The sequence below is a fragment of the Panthera onca genome, chromosome D1 (genome assembly GCF_046562875.1).
Source record: "Panthera onca isolate mPanOnc1 chromosome D1, mPanOnc1 haplotype 2, whole genome shotgun sequence".
Classification (NCBI taxonomy): Eukaryota; Metazoa; Chordata; class Mammalia; order Carnivora; family Felidae; genus Panthera; species Panthera onca.
The window spans coordinates 951,355-963,386 of NC_138348.1; positions in this window are offsets into that span (position 1 = coordinate 951,355).

Below are 12,032 nucleotides of genomic sequence, written 5' to 3' on the forward strand. Positions count from 1 at the left end.
TTGTGTACATGTCTTGGCCCTGGAGTCTTTTCCGCCAACTGAGTGCCCCCCTCCGTGTGTCCGTGGGCCAGGCAGGGCCCCTCAGGCTGTATAGCACCCCCAGGGCTCATGCCGGACCCGCTGGGAGGGACAGGTAGGTGAGGGGCAAGGAGGCCCCTCGGGGTCAGTCTTGGGCTGTGGGGAATTGGCGTGAGTCATCATTTCAAACACACGGGATTTATAAGGAGACTGTTTCACTGGTGTCGGAAGACTGGAAAACCCGCTGGCAGCATGGACGCAGCCCAGGGCTGTGTCAGCGCAGGCAGTAGCTGCCTCGTGGGCTGGGTGCACACAGAAGAGGGGTGCTCCATGCTGCCCAGACCCCTAAGGCAGCTGCTGGTTGCTGCAGGGCCTGGCCCCGGCCCGGGTCTCACTCGGTGTGTTTTCTTCAAGGCACCTGTCCCACCTCGACTTGCTCTACGAGGGCCCTTCTTTTCTCATCTCACCAGGGAGGCGGGGGCAGGGGGCAGGGATCTCTGCCTTCTTTTCTGCCGCTCTACCCAGAGAGCTCTATGTGCACATGGTGGGTGTGGGAAGGACGGGGGAGCAGGTGGGGTGCGCAGACAGGAGACGTGCTAACCAGACACAGAAGGCGCCCCACTTACCTGGGCCAGAAGGACGAGAAAGACCCCCAAGTGGGCAGAGCTGGTTTCAGGGGGTATTGCCACCTGGGGAGGCAAAGGGAGCTGCTGGTGGGGGCTGAGTGGGAGGGTCTCTCCCCCTCCCTGAGTCACATGACCTGCCTCTGCACTCAGTGTGGCTCCCATGCCCCCACCCCTGCCTCCCACGCCAGGGGAAGGTGGGGCTTGGGGCCCAGGGAGAAGGGCCTGGGCTCTCTTAAGGCCACTGATGGCCTTTCCTACCACCTCAAGAGGTCCATCCAGGGCAGGTCACCCTGGGCCCTGGCCGGCCGGAGACGGCTCGTGCAGCAAATGAGGCCTGCTGCCCACTCCTGGGACCAACTTCTGAAAGCTTACCCTGAACTTCTGGTCTGATTTCCTGAGTCTTTGTTAACCCACGTGCAAAACAACAGCATTCCTTAAACGCCTGTCATTCCCACGGTACACTCTCTTCCTTAAACAGACGTACTTCTTACCTAATTTAAACATGTTCCTAAGGGACCGGGAACATGAGCATCTCTTGCCGTGGACAAGAGCTCGTGTACATGAAGTGCAGTTCCTGCGGTGTGGCACCCGATGCAGCGTGAGCCATTATTTCTCCCGCTTTACAGGTGGGGAAACTGAGGCACGCAGCAATGGAAACACTCGCTTCAGTAAGGGTGAAAGCCAGGCTCAGTCCAGGAGATCTGACTCCAGAGTCCACACCGTCAGCCACAGAGCTCCACTGTGGCCCTGGAGGAGGTAGCTATAAAAACCAACACAGCGCAAAAAGACAAAACACTGTTGCTTAAACTTTAAATATTTTTGAAAAGGGATTTCTGGTTTCCAGATGGAAAAGTGGGCATGTCTTCCCCCACAGACAGAAAAACCACGACAGAGATAGAAAGACATTTTAAAATAGAAGAGCTGAAAACAAGAAAGTGAAACCGACAGACGTCCTGGGCAAAAGGTTTTGGGGGACGCACCGTGGTGAGAGGGGGCCATGGCCACAGGGCAGTACTTGGACAGACATGTGATGACGATGACCTTTCCGAACTGAAGGCACTCAGGGGGTGCCGGGAACGGGAAAGAAGAGGCCAGGTGGTGAGGTCTGAGGGTCCCGAGGCAAAGAGAAAAGCTCAGAGCTGCTGGAAGGACAAGACCGTGTGCTCGCCCCCCAGGGAGACCGGGACCAGCACCGGGACCAGCACGACGGAAACTGCCTTTGAACGCTGGACTCCACACGCAAGTAAACTCTCATCTAAAAGCGATAATGAAAACACGGCATTTTCAACAAGCCGGGACTCAGAAGGCTGGCATCTCACCAGGCCCCGTGCGGGACCTAACCAACAGGCAGAGAAACCACACCACACCGTCGCCTCTCAGAAACCCACACACGGGATGCACGAGCTCACAATTTTAGTGCGTCAAAGTCGCCAGTATCTTTTTTTCAGGCTGGTGCTTCTTGGCCCTATTTCACGCAACTTTCCCCGCCTTGGGATCAGAAATATGGTCTCCTGGATTATTTTCTAGAAGCGTGACAATTTTGCCTCCCACCTAAAAAATTTTTTAAGCTGGGATGAAATATACATAACATGAAATTTACCGTCTTAACCATTTTTGAGTACACGGTTGGGTGGTATTAAATACACTCACCTGTCCCTCATCCCCACCATCCATCCCCATGATCCTTTTAACCTTGTAGGAACCGAGAGACCCTATACCCAGGAGGCAGTAGCTCTCCACTGGCCCTGCCCCCCGCCCCAGGCAACCGCCGTCTACCCTCTGTCTCTACGGCTTCCACGACACCAGGTAACTCACACGGGTAGAATCCCACCGTACTTGCCTTCTCGCGACTGGCTTATTCACCCAGTATCCGTCCTGCAGTTTCATCCACGCTGTCGCAGGTGTCAGCATCTCCCTTCTTCTGTGACTGAGCACCATTCCGCTGTGTGTACGTATCAGATTTTGTTTATCCGTGGCCGCGTGGGTGGCTTCCACATTTTAGCTACTGTGGAGAATGCGGCTCGACATGGGTCTCTCCTCAGGACCCTGCTTTCACCTCCTTTGGGCTACACTCAGAGGTCAAATTGCTGGATCGTGTGGCAGCTCTAAGTTTAATTTTCTCAGGGACGGCCATACTGTTTTCCACGCGACTGAACGAATTTACGTTCCCAGTAACGTTCGAGGTGTGGGGGTGCCGGTTTTTCTACACCACCTTGCTTGCTCTTGTCACTAACTCCTAGCCGTCCTGGTGGATATGAACCAGTATCTCCCGGTGGGTTTAATTTGCGTTTTCCTGACAACTGGTGATGTGGAGCATCTTTTCATGTGTTTGTTGGCTACCTGTATGTCATCTTTGGAGAAATGTTTATTCCTTTGCCCCCTTGTTTTTAATTGGATTGCTAGGACTTTTTTGCTGTTGACTTTAAGAAGTTCTCAAAAAAAAAAAAAAAAAAAAAAAAAAAAACATTGAAAAAAAAAAAAATTTAAAGGGGCGCCTGGGTGGCGCAGTCGGTTAAGCGTCCGACTTCAGCCAGGTCACGATCTCGCGGTCTGTGAGTTCGAGCCCCGCGTCAGGCTCTGGGCTGATGGCTCGGAGCCTGGAGCCTGTTTCTGATTCTGTGTCTCCCTCTCTCTCTGCCCCTCCCCCGTTCATGCTCTGTCTCTCTCTGTCCCAAAAATAAATAAAAAAAAAAAAAAAAAAAAAAACATTGAAAAAAAAAAAAAGAAGTTCTCTGTATTTTCTGGATTTTAATCCTTTGTCAGATGTATCGTTTGCATATATGTTCACCCATTATGTGCACTGACTTTTTTACTCTGTGGATAGTGTCTTTGGATGCACAAAATTTAAAAAAAAATTTTTTTAAATGTTTATTTCTGAGACAGAGGGAGACAGAGCATGAGTGGGGGAGGGGCAGAGAGACAGGGGGACACAGAATCCGAAGCAGGCTCCAGGCTCTGAGCTGTCAGCACAGAGCCCAACGCGGGGCTCGAACTCACGGACCGCGAGATCATGACCTGAGCCGAAGTCGAAGCTCAACCGACTGAGCCACCCAGGCGCCCCATGGATGCACAAAATTTTTAAATTTTTATGAAGTACTATTTGGTTATTTTTTTCTTTTGTTACCTATGGTTTTGGTGTCATATCCAAGAATAAATTGCAAATCCAGCAGGAAGAGAGGTACTAGCCCATGGGGGGTGGGGGGGGAAGGATATTTTCCTCCCCCACTGACAACAGCCCAGCCAATGAGAGTCAGAGCTCTACCAATGAGACAATCACAGCCCAGCCAATGAGAGACGGTCACAGCCCAGCCAATGAGAGATGGTCACAGCCCAGCCAATGAGAGTCAGAGCTCAACCAATGAGACATTCACAGCCCAGCCAATGAGAGACTGTCACTGCCCAGCCAAGGAGAAGCCCCCGTGAAAAGCCTCCTTTTCCCCTGTTCTGGGGACTTGCCTATGGTTGGTTGTGCTGTAGCTTTTTTTTTTTCCAGGATTACAGGTCTCTGCTAGTCCCAAATAAATCCATTTTTGCTGGTAAACTAACTGGCAGTTTATATATATATATATATACACACACACACACACACACACACATATATGTACATACACATATATACATATATATACATACGTATATACGTACATACATATATATATGTATATGTATATGTAGTTTACTTATTTGAGACAAAGACAGAACGTGAGGCAGGGAGGTCAAAAAGGGAGGGAGAGAGGGAGAATCCCAAGCAGGCTCCACACTGTCAGCACAGAGGCCCACACGGGGCTTGATCTCACAAACTTGACCTGAGCCGAGATCAAGAGTCTAACGCTTAACCGACTGAGCCACCAGGTGCCCCCGGCAGTTTTATGTTTTAGGACTTTTATTAGGTTGGGTAGTTTCCACGTATTTCTGGCTTGTCGAAGGTCTTTATCATGAAAGGGCACTGAATTCTGCCAAATGTTTCTTCTGCATCAGTTGAGACGATGATGTGTTTCCCTCGCTTTATTCTGCCGATGTGGTGTATCACACTGAGGTGTGTGTGTGGAACCATTCTTGCATTCCATGAATAAACCTCACGTGGTCATGGCGTATGATTTTCTAACAACTTCTGAGTCAGTTTGCTAGTATTTTGTTGGGCATTTCTGCACCATTGCTCATGTGGCTACTGGTCTGGGGCTCTCTTTCCCTACAGTGTCTTTGTCAGGCTTTGGTGTCAGGGCAATGCAGCGTCACAGAACAAGTTAGGAAGTATTTCCTCCTCTTCATAGGTTTCTTGGAAAAGTTTAAAAAAAAACCTTTTTTTTTCTTTTTTAACATTCACTCGCTTTTGAGAGATGGAGAGAGACAGAGCATGAGCAGGGAAGGGACGGAGAGAGAGGGAGGCACAGAATCCGAAGCAGTCTCCAGGCTCCGAGCTGTCAGCACAAACCCCAACGTGGGGCTTGAACTCATGAAACGTGAGATCATGACCTGAGCCGAAGTCTGACGCTCAACTAACGTAGCCACCCAGGCACCCCAGTTTTTTGGAAAAGTTTAAGAAAGACTGGGGTTAGTTCTCCAAATGTTTGGTAGAATTCACCAGTGAAGCCATCAGGTCCATGGCTTCTCTTTGTTGGGAGAGTTTTGATTACTGGTTCAATCTCCTCACTACTTCTAAATCTATTAGGATTTCCCATTTCCTCCTGATTAATCTTGGTAGCTTTTTTTTTTTTAAGGTTTTAACTTAAATTCCAGTTAGTTAGCATACAGTTAACTAAAAACATAGCGATGGGGTCTCGGTAGGTTCTGTGTTTCTAGAAATTTGCCCATTTCATCTTAGTTATCCATTTTTTTTGGCATGTAATTGTTCATAGTACTCTCTTATAACCATTGTTATTTCTGTAGAATCGGCAGTAATGTCCCTCTTTCAATATGATTTTAGTATTTGTGTCTTCCCTCTTTTTCTTAGTCCACAAAACTAAAGGTTTGCCAAATTTGTCGATCTTTACAAAGAACCAAGTTTTGGTCTTGATTTTTTTCCTACTGTTTCTCTGTTTTGTTAAGCCCGGCTCTCATCTTCATGATTTTTTCCCTTCTGCTAGCTCTGGCTACTTACTTCTCCCTTTTCTGGTTCCTTATGCTGTAAAGTTGGATTGCTGATTTGTCTTTCTTTAAAAAAAGATTTTTTTTTTAATGTTTATTTATTTTTGAGACAGAGAGACAGAACATGAACCGGGGAGGGGCAGAGAGAGAGGGAGACACAGAATCCGAAGCAGGCTCCAGGTTCTGAGCTGTCAGCACAGGGCCCAACGTGGGGCTCGAACCCACGAACCGTGAGATCATGCCCTGAGCTGAAGTCGGACGCTCAACCCACTGAGCCACCCAGGCCCCCATCTCCTCCTGCTTTCAAATTCCTTGCCTTTGGGTCTGGAAGTTTGATTACAACGTCCTTGGTGTTTGTTGGGCTTCCTGGAAGTTTATATTCATGTCAAAAAATGCCTGGGAGGCTCCCAGGCGTTACTTCTCTGAATATTCTCTTTGCCCCTTTCTCTCTCTCTTCGCCTTCTGGGACTCCCACAGCGGGTGTGTTGGTCCGCTTGCTGGTGTCCCACAGATCCCTTAGGCTCTGTTCACTTTGATCTTTTTTCTTTCTCTTCCTTGGACTTGACCATTTTCTTTGTCCTATCTTCAAGTTCACTATTTTTTTTCTTCTGCCTGCACAATTTTGTCTTGGACCCCCTCTAGTGAATTTTTCATTTCAGTCATTGTGCTTTTTACCTCCAGAATTTGTTTGGTTTCTTTTTAGGTTTGTATTTGTATTTCCATTTTGTTCACGCATGGTTTTCTTGACTTTCTCCACAACTTCTGTCAGTTGTTTTAAAGTCTTCATCTAGTGCATCTGCTATTGGGTCTTTTCAGAGAGAGTTTCATTGATTTATTCTTCCTTTTTATAAACCATACTTTGTGCTTTCTTTGTATGCATTATGATTTTTTTATTGAACACTGGACATTTGAACTGAAGAATGTGGTAACCCTGGAAATCAAATTCTCTCCCTTCCCCAGGTTGGCAGTTTGTGTTGCTTTTATTTTATGTTATTTTTAAAATTATTGTTATACACTGCCCTGTGCCAAGGATCAGACCAACCTGTAAATGTAATGTCTGCTCAGGTCTTTTCCTAGCCTTTTCCTGGGCATCCCAGGTCATGTTCTAATTTTCCCCTTATTTGTCTCAGTCTTTAGTGTCTGGTTCCCAGAAAGGGAAAAAGAGAAGAATGAAGAGGGGAAGGGCACTAGCCCTTTAAATCCTTGGGAAGTCACTTTAGCTGATGGGGGGAGGGGGCTGTGACAATGGCGGCGGGGGGAGGGGGCTGAGGGGGAACAACAGCAGTGGCTCCCTGGCCGTCTGCACCTCTGTGGTCAGAAGCAGCAAACAGCCGTCAGAGCACAGATCCCCAGGATTTGGAGGGCAGGGTCCTTCTTGGCCACCCTGGCTCCCGCAGGTCCTATACAGGCTGTTTCCAGAACACGTGACCGCCTGCCTGGGGCCGGGGGTCAGGTGGGTAGCTGCTGCTGTCCTGACATTGGCTGAAATGGACTGTGGCGTGCTTTCTAGGAATTCCCCTAAATGTTGCAGGGTTCAAAACGGCTCCATGGGACAGGTTCTGCCTGTGCAGATGTTGTCCAGGTGGGGAGGCGGGCTCTCCCTTCACAGGGCCTCTCTGCCATCTTTCCAGCATCTTCCTGCCTTTACATGTTGAATTACGTTCCGAGTCCCCCCAGAATGGACTGAACGTGGCCCAGAGCAGGGGCCTAATTCCCCTCATTTCGCATCTGGCTAACTGTGCCAGCACAAGGTACCAGAAGCCCCTCTGTGCCTTGCTGTGCTGTCACCTGCGCTCCGGTCTCTGTTCTGTCCCACTGGACTCTCCGTCTGTCATCTAAGTGCAGACAGCAGTCCTTACTGTCTTCACACCCTGTTGTTTCTTTTACAAGAACGCCTTGACTCTCCTTAGCCGTTGGGACTCCCACATGCTTAGAATCAACCTCCCAAGTTTCACCACCACCAAGAGGCGGGACTTGTGGGCCGGGGGGGGGGGGGGCGGGGGGGAATCAGGCTCAGGTAAGTTACCTCGAGGGAAACTAACACCTTCACATACTATTTCGATCCATGAACACAGCACGCCCCTCCGTTTACTGTGGCTCCCACCCTCCAACCCCACGGTGCTGCCTGAAATACTCACTTGCTGGAAGCATCTCTCTGGGGTCCCCCTTTCCACTTTCCTATTTCCAAAAACTTCAGAAAGAACTTTTAAACGTACGCTATTAGCGTCTCGGGGCTGTTTTCAGTGGGATGGTCCCAACAAACCTCACTGGCCGTGTTCCTGGAAGGAGGTGGTCCCTCTCAGCGAGGGCTATCGGCCTCAGAGGGAGTCTTGAGGGAGTCTTTCCCCTTCCCTCGGGGGCCGCTGTGGCCTCATCGCAGAGCCTGCCCGAGAGCCAGCGGGGACGCTCCCGTGGAGGTCTGCGTCTGCTCACTGAGGGTGGCCGGGCCACACTGGCCATCCCCGGCTCGGAGCTGACTCCTCGAAGGGCTCTCCCGCGAGAGGCCGGCACCGGCACTGCGTCCCCACGGACAGGGGTGACGGCTCGGACACCTCCCCCTCAGCGCCACCCTGGGGCCGCGCATCGGTTGCACTCTCTGCCTGGGCAAGCCGCTCTCCGCCTTGCCCCGTTTCTCCCTGCGAGGTCAAGGGGAAGAATGTCTCCATAATCTGGGTCACTGAGGGATGAGGGCTGGGTCCCGCTCCTCCCAGACTGTGCCCACGGAGGCCCCGTGACCGCTGGGTGCTGCCTCAACCCCTGGACACTCTGCCCCCATCTCGATCCAAGTCCCCCGTCCAGCCCCAATGCAGGGCCTACTGTGCCTCCCTCCCCGCCTGAGGGGTCCCGATGCCTCAGTCATCTCCTGGCACCCTCACCACTTGCCCGGCACCGTGATCCCGCCTGGATCCCAGGCCGGCTTCTGCAACCCGGCTGAGGCCTGCGTGTCACTGTCGAGGGAACCCGGCTCTACCCCCGAAGGCGTCCCGTGTGGCTCACAAGGGGCACGGGGGCAGGACAGGTTGTAGCCTTTTCTAGAACCCCGCCGGTGTGTGTTCCACTCTGACGACTCTCCGCAAGCCCGATCCTGTGAGGGGCTCTGGCAGGCGCCCACAAGAGCTGAGCGACCCCTGTGCCACAGCGACTTTCTTCAGAGTCTGGGTAACCTGGGGGTCACGTCCTCGTTCTCCCCGACCGTCCAGCTCGTCTGGGGCCTGCGGTCGGGAACCGCGGAGGCATGGGGCGTGGAGTTTTGAGGTGGGTCAGCTTTGAGGGCAGAGCCCCACCCAGCCCAGGGCCCAGGCCTCACCCTCCTCCCCTACGCCCCTCAGTCCACGCCGCACGCACCCCGCCCTGCCTGCACAGGCGTGAATGCCACACGCCGTGTTCGACCCACCCACGTGAACCCGACGGAGTTAGCGACTCATCGTAAGGTCTGTACGTTTTCACTTTCCCTTCACACGTGAGGTCTTCTGCTTTAACTCTGCCGATGCCCACGGTTAACAGGCATCGGACGTTACAGCTTAGTAGCAAGACGGTTTGGGCTCCACCAGGGTGAGCGTCTTCCAGGAGACGTGGGGCCAGTGCCTTCTCTTGGGGGCTCTGCCGTGTGGTGCTCCCAGGTCTCCCCCCCACCCCGCCCCCCGCCGAGAGCTCCAAGCCTCCCCTAAAACCAGCTGCAGCTTTCCTCCCACAAAGACTGCTCTTCAGAAACAAACCGTTTTTCAACAGGTGTTTGGGGATTATTTTCAAAAGCAAAAATCAAAGAGATCATGCTAACAATAAGCTCTCAGCACCAGGGAAGACGCCCAGAAGGGCTGGGGTCTGTGCGCACCCAAATGCCGGGCGCCACCCGCACTCGCGCACAGCGGGTGACCGGAGGGAATCCTCGTTTACTCCAGGGCCGCAGTGGACCGGAGGCCGGGACTGGAGCCCTCCATGCCTGTCTGGGCGCAGGGGAAACCACAGCCAGGCTCCCCTCCCCTGCAAGCCAGCATCTGCCGTGAGGACGGTGGGAAGGTGAAGGATGACGCGAGTCAGTCCAGAGGGTCTGGGAGGCGTGGGAAGGAGCAGGGAGTTGCCAGGTGGCTCAACAAGGGGACACTGAGGAGAGGCTAAGGGAGGCCAGTGTCTGTGCAAAGGCCCTGGGGCGGGGCTTGCCGGCAGTGGCTGGAGCAGGGTTGGGGAGTGGGTGTAGGAGAGGATCCGGAGACCCTTGCAGGGGCTCTGGCCTGCCGGGCGTTCTGGGCACACGAAGGACGTGACCCAGCCTGAGCAGGTGTGAGGGCAGAGGCAGGAGGACGTCCAGAGGTGAGAGCAGGATTCCCCAAGCCCCCACCTCCCGCATCCTCGGTCCTGCCTCTGCACACACGTCCCCACTCCTGTCCCAAAGCCCCTCCCCTGGCCACACCCCCAGCTGGGCCTTCTCCCTCCGGAACCCTGAGCACTCTGAGCTGGACCCGACGTGGAAATGTTCCTGGGGGCCCCGCAGTGACACGCGCCGTGTCCACGCCCCAGCTCACCACCTGGGGCCCCGCAACACAGGCGGAAGAGCCCTCCCCACAGGCCCTGCCTCACCCTCTCCTCCCACCTCTCTGCCCCGGCCCAGGGCGAGCACCTGCCAGGAGCGGCCAGGCTCTGCTCTCAGACATCTCTCTCACTTGCGTGGAGGTGCGAGGGCCGTGGGCACTGGGAGGGCGGACAAGCCATCTGCTGCAGACTGAACGAGCCCCCCAAGGTCCTATGTGGAAGCCCGACCCCCAGTGTGATGGCGTCCGGACGTGCGGCCTTTGGCAGGTCACGAGGTCATGACGCGCAGCCCCCAAGACAGGACTGGCGCCTGGTGAGGAGGTCCCAGGGGGCCACTTCCCCCCTTCTGTGACGTGAGGACACAGGGAGAGGACGGCCCTCTCCAGACACCAAGTCGTGGGCGTCCAGCCTCCAGAGCGGTGAGAAAGCAGTGTGCACCGTCTGCGTCCCGTCTGCGGTGTCCTGTTGCAGCAGCCGGCCGGACGCGCGGACGGACACACCACCTCTACTGGCAGACAAGACGATCGTGCATTCGGAAACCCACGGAGCCGGTGCACAGAAGTGGCGGTGGCAGACGGGCCACACGGGCCAGCAGCCTCCCCCACCCTGACGATGAGCAGCCACGACAGCAAACGACAACCGGGGCGTGAAGGTTACGAGGCGGTGCTCTCCGTGGCAGCACGGCTCAGGGGATCGCGGGCTCGGGGGGGCGGAGCCCAGGCTGCCTCTGGGACAGCTCGGGACCATGTGCTGCCAGGCTGGCTCCTGGCAGTTCGACCCAGCCCAGAACCGCCCTTGAGGGTGCCGAGGAGGGGACCCCAGGGCGGCACAGCCTCAGACACCGGCCCCAAGCACGTCGGAGTAGCAGACGCCCAGACGGCAGGGGGAAGGGCGCGGGGCCCTGGGGGGCGGCCATCTGCAAGGACAGGCTTCAGACATCGGGGCTCCGGGGGCAAGCTGGAGGGGCCGCCCGCCTTCTCGACACGTGGCCGGGACCCTCCCCGCGTCCAGCGCTGTCGGCTGGAGGAGAGGCTGTGCTCCCCATGGATGGCCCTACAACACTGTGCCAAGCAGACAGGACAGTGACCCCAGCCCTTCCCAGGGGCACCCCGGGATCAGACGGGCCACCGGGGCCCCGTTACCATCCGCGTCTACGGGGCCACAGACCCACCCGCCGTCATGTCTCGGCTGAGTGCACGGCTGCGACACCAGCAGACCCCACCAGCGATCCCCTTGACGTGGAGTAACGGCTCCTGCGGTTAAGGGGGAGCCCCGAGCCCCAGATTTGTGTCACACAGTCACGGGCACTGGGTGCCACGCTCCGTGGGGCGCACGTGGCTCTTGAACCGCTCCACGGTCTCCCGGGCAGCGTCCAACCCGCCACCGGTCTGCCCGCTCAGCTGCCAAGCCCAGTGGCTGTGTCCTCACTTCCAGCGGTTGCGGGCTTCTTTCTGGTCTCCCAGCCTCTCGTCCTCTGCTCCCACTCTGCGTTTTGCCCTGTTTTCCCATTTTAAGTCCCCGCTGGTGTTCGGGGCAGGTCTGAAGGTCTCATGCTCCCAAGCCGTGCTTCACGGCCGCTCCCGTGCACACAGACGTCCTGGGGCCGTGTGCCCGCTCCGTCCCCGGAGGCCGGGCCCACACTGTGTCCTTCCAGGAAGAACGTGCTTCTGCTCCCGGCACGCAGCACGATCTCTCCTCGGGGGCTCCCAGGGCTGCGGGCTTCCAGCAATCTCCGGCTTGCCCCCTTGGGCTGCCTTCCCTTCCAGCTCCTTCTCG